The 8,944-nt window shown below is 46.9% G+C and overlaps 1 pseudogene; it reads right to left on the bottom strand.

Annotated features, from left to right (window-relative positions):
* Positions 1-1,063: 1,063 nt before the first annotated feature.
* Positions 1,064-3,620, bottom strand: LOC113183535 (ATP-binding cassette sub-family F member 1 pseudogene; annotated as a pseudogene).
* Between the last annotated feature and the right edge of the window lie 5,324 nt (positions 3,621-8,944).

Here is an 8,944-nt window from a genome sequence, read left to right as displayed (position 1 = left end):
CTGAGTTGGACCCCAATTATTAGAGACTGGGGAAGAAGATTCTTTTAAAATATGTCCTGTGGACAACCGCTCTGGACAGAATATTTATTTCCTCCCAAATTAATAGGTTGAAACCTAATCCCTAACGTAACGATATTAGAAGATCTGGTCGATGGGAGGTGATTAGGTCAGGAGAGCAGAGCCCCCAGGGTCAGGATTAAAGTCCTCATAAAAGAGGCCCCAGAGAGCTCCCTCCTTCCTTCTACCATGTGAGCTTACAGCGAAAAGACAGCCAACTATGAACCAGGTGTTGGCTCTCACCAAACACCTGGGTGATGCCTGCCTCTCTATCTTGCGTTCCCAGCCTCCAGAACTGTGAGAGATACCGTTCTACTGGACTAAGACACCAGCCTCTTCTTTTGTTCTTATTTAGACAGTATCCAAATCAGTTGCCCCTTCAACTTTGTTCTCTTGGACATTTCTATTTATACCAGATAGGTCAAAGAAGGGTTCAGTGAGCATCCGTCTCTCCTCCCTCTGGATTTACAACTGTTAGCATTTTTTTTTTTTTTTGCAGCAGCAACTCCTTTCCTTTATTTCTTCCCTGTGTAAAAGAAAATTAAAGTTTTGTAGCTTTCCTTTCCTGCCCTCAGGTCCCCAATCAGTCAAGTGACCACAGGCACCAAAGGCTGGATAACAGCACAGGCCTCAGACACCTGCCTCCAATTCTGAGGTCCAAATGGATATTTGTGTAAGTCAGCATTAAATCCATCAAAAAAAGAAAAGCGCCACTCAAAACCCATGCGGGCAGCGAGGCCTGAAGCTTTAGGGTAGATCAGAGGCAGTCTTCTGAGGAATGAGTCTCAAGACAAGAGGCCACCTAAGCTTGGTTGGATGGAACCCCACAATAATGATGGTCACCTCTGTTGGTGTAGAGGGCTGCTGAGGGTAAGTCAGCTCAGTTGTCTGAAGAAAAGTGGCACACACAAATCTTTCAAAGGAAGCAATCAAAGTAGTATCCTGGTCACAGCTCCATGGCAGAGGCAGGCTTCCAAGGAGAGGGAGACAATGGGGTCCTTCTAGGTCACATAAGCCTGTCTCTCAGGAGATTTCCAGGAGGGAAAGCTCGTTCTCGGGGTCGATTGACCATGACTTTGCCCAGGGCCTCCAACACCTCCCGCTTGTAGTCTTCGAAGTCCCCATCAATTTGGCTAACACTTTGCTCCTCCACTACCCACAGTTGGCAGTTGGTTTCTGTGATGAGTCCGGCATCATGGCTGATGACAATCACAGCACCCTTGTACTCATTGATGGCCTCCCCCAGAGCATCGATAGATTCTATGTCCAAGTTATTGGTTGGCTCATCCAAGATGAGGACATCGGGCTCCCGACAGGCCAGCTCTGCAAAGACAACTCAGGCTTTCTGCCCACCAGAGAGTTTGCAGATCTGGATGGTGTGCGCATGACTCTCAAGGCCAAAGCAGCCCAGGCACTTGCGTGCATCCTGGTAGGCCAGGTTGAAGCTCCGCTGCAGATATATTCAGCGGGTGTCTCCTCCATGTGCAGCTGCTCTGCATATGGCTGGTTGAAGAAGCCGATTTTCAATCGGTGGTTCTTTCTCATTTCCCCATGTGTGTCGGCATCAGCTTGCCTGTCAGCAGCAGGAGCAGTGTGCTTTCCCCCACATCATTAGGGCCCACGATGCATATCCTTGAGTCCATGTCGATGCCAAAATCCAGGTTCTTGAAGAGTGGTTTCTGCCCCTCATAGCCAAATGACACACCATGCAGACCCAGCACAGGAGGGCTGAGTGGCGGGGGATTTGGGAAAGTTAAGCGCACAGTGTACTCCTTCGGGCGCTTCAGGAGCTCAAGGACTTCCTGGGATTCCTCATCTTGGTTTTTCCGACGACATTTCTGCTGTTTTCAAGTCAGGGCCTCCTTTGTTTGCTTTTCCGCCTGCTTGTGGATTTGCCACCAGCCTTCAGCTCCTTCAGCTTTTTTTCCTGCTTCTCATACTGTTTCAGCAGTTCTTTCTGCTTTTGCTGGTACATCTTCTTGAAGGTCATGTAATTGCCTCTATAGTAGTGGAGCCGCTGGGCATCGAGATGGATGATATCAGTGCACACATCATCCAGGAAGCTCTGGTCATGGGAGACAATCAGCAGTGTCTTCCGCCAGCCCTGAAGATAGTTATTGAGCCAGATAACAGCATTGAGGTCCAGGTGATTAGTGGGTTCATCCAACATCAGCAGTGTAGGCTCCATGAACAGTGCCCTGGCCAGAGAGACATGCATGCGCCAGTCCCCTGAGAACTTCTGTGTGGGTCGATTCTGCATCTCAGGGTCAAAGCCCAGACCAGCCAGGATCCATCGTGCTTTGGCCTCTGCAGCTGCTGCCCCAGTGGCTCGCAATTCCTCATATACCTTCTCTAGCCTCTCAGCAGCTGTGTCATCCTCCTGTTCCAACTGCCTCTGAAGTTGTCCTTCCTCTTCCAGCAGCTTCAATCGCTTGGTGTCAGCTCGAAGAACAGCCTGCACTGCTGGTGTTCCATCTGCTACTACCTCCTGCTCACACAGCAGCACATCAATGTTAGGAGGGATGCTCAGGGCACAGTTGGCGATGTGCTTGAGGAGTGTGGTCTTGCCCTTGCCGTTAGGTCCCACCAGCCCACAGCAGTGTCCTGCTATGATGAATAGATCTACATTCACAAACAACTCCTTGCCGTGGGCTGAGATACTGAACTTCTCCAGCTTGACATCAGATGCATTTTCTAACATGGCCTGTCGGGAGGACACCTCTGCCTCGGATACAGAGAAGTCATTTTCCGCAGCATTAGCTGCTTTTAATGAAGCCACCTGGCACTCATAATCCATCCGTTTCTTGAGCTTTTTCTTCTCCTTTTTGCTAAGGTGAGCATAGGGATCATCTGCCATTGACTCTCCCTCTTCCTCCTCTCCTTCCTCTGAACCCTGTTTTGACTTTTTGGCCTTCTCTTTTCCTTGTTTGGGAGGCTCCTTTTCTTTCGTCATTTCATCTTCTTCGTCTTCCTCTTCACTATCCAGAGCAGCAAATTTATTTTGAGGCTTGGCCTTCCCTTTCGACTTTTCTTCCTTTTCCTTTTTGCCCTTGAGCCCAGGCTGTTGCTCCTCAGATACGGCCTTATCGATCTGATTCTTCTCTGGCTTAGCAGCTTGGGAGGATGCTTTTCTTCCTCCTCCTCTTCTTCACTCTGATCCTGAATCAGGGCTGCAAAAACATTACCACCCTTGGTCTTCTTTCCTGCTCTGGGTATTGGGGCAGGTATCTCATCCTCTTCGTCACTGGCAGGTACAGAAAGGCGCTCCATTAGCTCTTTTTCCTCTCCATCATCATCCACATCCTTCTTCTGCCGGCCTTTTCGAGGGTCTTCTTTGGCTGCTGTTGCTGTTGCTGCTGCTTTTGCTGCTGTTGTTCCTTCTCCTTGAGCACTTTCTCTTCTTCCCCAGCCTGTTTATCTTCTACTGCCAGCTCCTCCAAGAACGTCTTTTTGGTCTTCTTGGCCTTCTTCCCTTTCTTCACCACCTTGTCTGCGGGACTTGTGTTGTCTCTGACCCCTATCCCCTTGGGCTCCGGTGGTTGCTGCTTGGGTCCTTTCGGCATTGCGGCGGCAGTTACTGCTACCCTGGCGGAGCCCTGTGCTGTTTCCCAACTGTTAGCATTTTGACATATTTTCCCCTCTTTCTTTTTATGTGGTGTGTGTGTGTGTGTGCGTGCGCGTGCGCGCACCTGTGTGATGGAATGATTTGAATGACATTTGTTATGGACCACATGTTTGTGGCTGCCTTCAATTCATATGCTGAAATCCTAACCCCTAAAGTGATATATAGAGATGGGAATATGGTGGGGGATGACTAGGTCAGGAGGTCTCCCCGCCATGATGGGATTAGTGCACCTGTGAGAAGAGACACAGGAGAAGGTCTCTTGCTCTCCCTCAGCCATGGGAGGGGCCGGGGAGAAGACAGCTGTCTGCAGGTGGAAGTGGCCCTCTGCCAGTGCAGGACTTCCTGGTACCTCCACCTTGGACTTACCAGCCTCCAGAACCATGATAAGTAAGTGTTGCTTGAACCTGTTATGCTCGAATTCAGGACCCCCAAAAGACCACCAGAGACCCAAGATCGATGTAAGCAGCAAAGAGGTGTTTATTGCAAGCTAGCTCGGTCCTCTGCACGCACAGCAACAGGTGACGCTAAGAGGCCCCAAGCCCAGGGTTTGCAGCAGTTTTATACATTCTTTGGAGAGGGCAGGGACTTCACATACATCATAGCAAATCATCACACACCGCGGGAAAATCAAATAGCAACTCTAAAACATGATTAGCACATTCACTGTCGGGAACAAGTTGGGTAGGGGTGACTGGTCAGTACAAAAGGGGTATTCATTTGAACTGATTGGTTTGAGCCAAGAGGGGTGTACGTGCTGAACTACATGGTTTCCCAACTTGTTATCCACCACCATAAACTACTGGGAGGGTCATCTGGCATCCCAGGTATTTCCTTGTCTCATGCTGATTGGTGGCTGCTAGGGGGCTGCCATGGATCCCCACCTAGCCTGACTGAGTCAGGGACACCTGGCGCAGCAGATCTCTCCTGTTATTTGTAGATAAACAACTTAGCAGGGTGGGAATGTGCCTAGGAGTGCTCTGTGGGTTTTTCCAAGGACAAAGGCCATGTCCCTTCCTTGGACAGGCTTTGCTCTGAGGTAGAGGCTGGATTTTTCAAACCACTTGTCTATGGAGTTCTCATTGTAGTTGTCTGAACTGACTAGGACCGTATTTCACAGAACAAGGACATTCTTCTTATCATCAAAAATTCACAGTCATGCTTGAAAATGAAGATTCCGTGTCATCTGACACCCTGCTCACGTTCATATTCCCCCAGTCGTCCTAGGATGTCTTTAGGTTTTTATGTTAGAACTAGGTCAGGGAACCTACATGATAAGCAGAAGCCCTTCTCATGTGTTTTCCAATCCTGCCTCCTTTCTCCCCCAAAGTAACCACTATCTTGCCTGTTTTTGAATTTGATGTCAGTGGGATCGTACAGTATAGATTCTCCTGTCTGTCTCCTTCCTGGCCATATCGTGTTGGTGACATGTTCCTTTGTGGATGACATAGAGCAGAGGTCAAACTTTATTATTTCTCATACCGACGGTCAGTTGACACAGGACCTTCTCATCTCTCTGTGGTTCTATGAGCTGCACCCCAGCCTGCAGGGCGTTTTAATGAAACCACTTCCTTTGCTTACTCAAGCGCTGAAGACCTGTATTCTATTCTGATCTTTAAAGTCTTGACCATCTGGAGAGCTGGTAACCTTGTGAAGCTGGGAGTGTAAAGGGTGCCACGTGGAAGGGTCTGGAAGCTACAAACACCTTAGAATCTAGTCATTTTATTTTTGAGGAGACAGTCTAGAGCTCTTCTCCATGTGTGAAACTTTCAGGAAGTCTTAGAGGACAAACTAACTTCATAAGGATGCCAAGAAGTTATTTCTCTTTCTGATTCCCTCATAAGTGGAATTCTCTAGGGGCTATCTGACAATGGATACTCCCACAGTTTGGTTGCAGAAAGAGAAAGCGAATCCAGTCTCTTTTAGTGAGTCAGCCATTAAGATAACATGCAAAAAAAAAAAAAAAAAAGGCAAAGCAAGACTTCTTGTTAATTTTTTTTTCTTTTGAAAAAATGAAGATCTTTTTAGAGAAATATTTATGTTAACATGCAATAGGTTTATTATCGTTTTAAAAATCATAAGATAAATGTCTAAAATTTCTGTGTCTAAATTTCTAATATAATAAACAGAAATATCAATGCCTGACATCAAGGAGAAGTTTTTTTTTTTGGTCCTGGGGATTGAACTCAGGGGCAGTCGACCACTGAGCCACATCCCCAGCCCTGTTTTGTATTTTTTTAGAGACAGGGTCTCATTGAGTTGCTTAGCACTCCACTGTTGGTGAGGCTGGCTTTGAACTTGCAATCCTCCTGTCTCTGCCTCCTGAGTCGCTGGGATTACAGGCGTGTGCCATTGCGCTTGGCTTCATAAAATAAATACTCTTTAAAAATATATCTGGTTTTCTTCGTGTAGCATTTTGAGATTTCATGCATGTTGTTGTGAGAATCAGTACTTTGTTCCTCTTACTGGTGCACAAGTATTCCATTACATAGATATGCTCCTGCTTGCTAATGTTCGTTGATGGATGGTGGAACTGTTTAAATGCAGCGATCTTGAACATTCATGAACAAGTCTATGGATGGCTACATGTTTTCATTTCTCTTGGGCAAATATTCTTGAGTATAATAACTTAACTTTTTAGGAACCTTTCAAGTTTTTCCAAAGTGGTTGTACCATTGGATATTCCCACCAGTGGTAAATGAGAGTTCCAATTCCTCCATGTTTTTCTTGAAATATTTGGTACCATTTTGCATGTCACCATTGGTTTCCTTCTCTCTTTTCTTTCTTTCTTTCTTTCTCTCCTTCCTTCCTTCCTTCCTTTCTTTCTTTCTTTCCTTCCTTCCTTCCTTCCTTCCTTCCTTCCTTCCTTCCTTCCTTCCTTCCTTCCTTCTTTCTTTCTTTCTTTCTTTCTTTCTTTCTTTCTTTCTTTCTTTCTTTCTTTCTTTCTCTTTCGATGTCAGCTAGCATTCACCTTTGCAACGGAAGGTCCTTTGTGCAGGGAAGGACACTTCTCCCAGTTACACCTGTTTCCTGTGCTCACTCCAGTTCATCTTTATCTTTTTTCTTCATAGTGCTGGGGATGGAACCCAGGGCCTCACACATGCTAGGCAAGTGTTTTACCACTGAGCCACACCCCCAGCCCAACTCCAGCTCATCTGGAGATGACCACACTTGGACCCCATCACAATCTTAGAAAAGTATATGTAGCCAAAACGTCTCAGTGAATGATGCAGAGTACCAGAGAAGGGTTTACTGGTCCTTTCTCTCCCTAATTTCTCTGCAACTGACAACCATTTCTTATGTCTTCCCCACTTCCCCCACTGCAGCCCCTGCCAATGTCTCCCTATTCCCTGTTACATTCCCAAACAATTCAGCCTTGGCTCTAAGTTCCATGCTATACTGGGGACAACACCAAACACTTTAGCTGAGTTCCTTCTCCCTAGAACAGTGGTTCTCAGCGAGGTCCCAGGGCCAGCAGTATCCATATCCCTTGGAAATTTGTCATCAATGCACATTCTCAGTCCTAATGGATCAGACACTTGGGGGCTGAGGCCCAGAATCCATGCTTCAACACAGAGGTTGTGATGTGTGCTCATGTCTGAGACCACTGCCATAGAATTACTCTGGAGTCATTTATTGTTATTTAAGCCTGGTCCTTGAGGGTCTTATCCCATGTCCTGATAGGCTTTTGAAATGCTTCACCTAACACAAATGGGGAGTCTTCAGGGTGACATGGAAAGAATTCTGATGCTTGGAAAATAAGATTTTCTTCACCTTATTTCATCGATACAAATTTCATATCTATTCACTGTTTTGAGACAAAATCAAGGATGCTTTTTGGTTGGCCAAAGATTTGGCCTTTCCACTTGTTAGAGGTCCCTGTGCCTCCTTATTTGCACCCACCCATGTAGCTGTGAAGGAGGGATGTGGACCTGCTGCTTTCCACGGAGGTTCAAGGGCACGAACATATGGCCAGTGCTGGGGAACCGTGTTGGCTGCTGCTCTGGATCACAGCAGGAGCAGGTGACCAGGTGACGTCTTTAGCAAGTGTCAGTGCTGTGCCTCCGGGGCAAGCAGGATGTTGGACCTTCTGGATGAGGCCCTGTCCCAGGCCCCTTGTCTACAAGACCCTGCCACTGCCCACATCCTCAAGGACAGGGATGGGGTTAGCAAGAGACCAGGGAGTGTGGAATCTGTCTCTGAACACGGGTCAGGGAGAGGATGATGAGACCAAGACTGAGCCAGACTTGCAGGCCTCAGGGTCCGGGGGGAGGGGACTCTGTGTGGAGAGCTAGCTTTCTGCTGGTGTGGCAGGTGGGGCCTGTCCTGTGTGGTGTCATTCAGTTGTAGAAAGGAAGTGGGACATTCTGTAGTCAGGGGCTGCTGAGGCCTGAGGTGTGTGGTATAATTAAAAGGTCAAAGCGTTTATTTTGTTAGACCTTTCTTTCTTTCTTTTAATTTTTTTTTTAGTTGTTGATGGACCTTTATTTAATTTATTTGCATGTGGTGCTGAGAATCAAACCCAGTGCCTCACACATGTTAGATAAGCGCTCTACCACCGAGCTCTAACCCCAGCCCCTTGTTAGACCTTTCCGAACAGAAGTTCGCACTTATATGTCCTAAGATTCCCTCACCTTTATGATAAAGTCAGAGGAAATATTAGGAACCTTGAAGGCGCATGGGTTAGGGAGAGAGACCTGGGGGCGTTGGGGTGCTGAGTAGCCAAGGGATCTTGGAGAACTCCTACAGAACAGGTCACCATGCCTTGCTCTCCGTAGCCAGTCCTTATGATCATCTGCGAGAAAATGTGCCTGAAAAATCACATCAATGGGTTGTTTCTTATTGTGCAATGTGCCCCCAATTGGTTTTTAAAAGCTCATATTTATTTCATGTATTTTGTTGGATAATTTCGGGTAGTTTGGCCTGCTTGGGTAAAACATATAGGGTCTGGGGCAAACGATACTGGGTTTGTGTCTCACTCCTGCCGCTTTCTAATTTCTGAGCCTCAGTTTCCTTCTCAGAGAAATGAGATGAATCCCATCCACACCGGATGGGACTGAGGGAGCAGGGAGATAGAGCACATGTTCATAAAGAGCCAGAGACAGTGCCTGGGACAAATCCAAGGCTTAGTAAATGTTCCTTCATCCGCCCCTTTTTCTTCCATAGTCTATTTCATATACAAATGAGTAAAAAAAAAAATTGGACAAAACAATGCAAAGAGACAAAAGTCAACATTTATTTGTCCCGAGGTTGGTGCTAGCTGGT

This window comes from Urocitellus parryii, chromosome 3 (assembly GCF_045843805.1).
Source record: "Urocitellus parryii isolate mUroPar1 chromosome 3, mUroPar1.hap1, whole genome shotgun sequence".
NCBI classification, from domain to species: Eukaryota; Metazoa; Chordata; class Mammalia; order Rodentia; family Sciuridae; genus Urocitellus; species Urocitellus parryii.
This window is presented reverse-complemented; position numbering and strand designations above follow the sequence as displayed.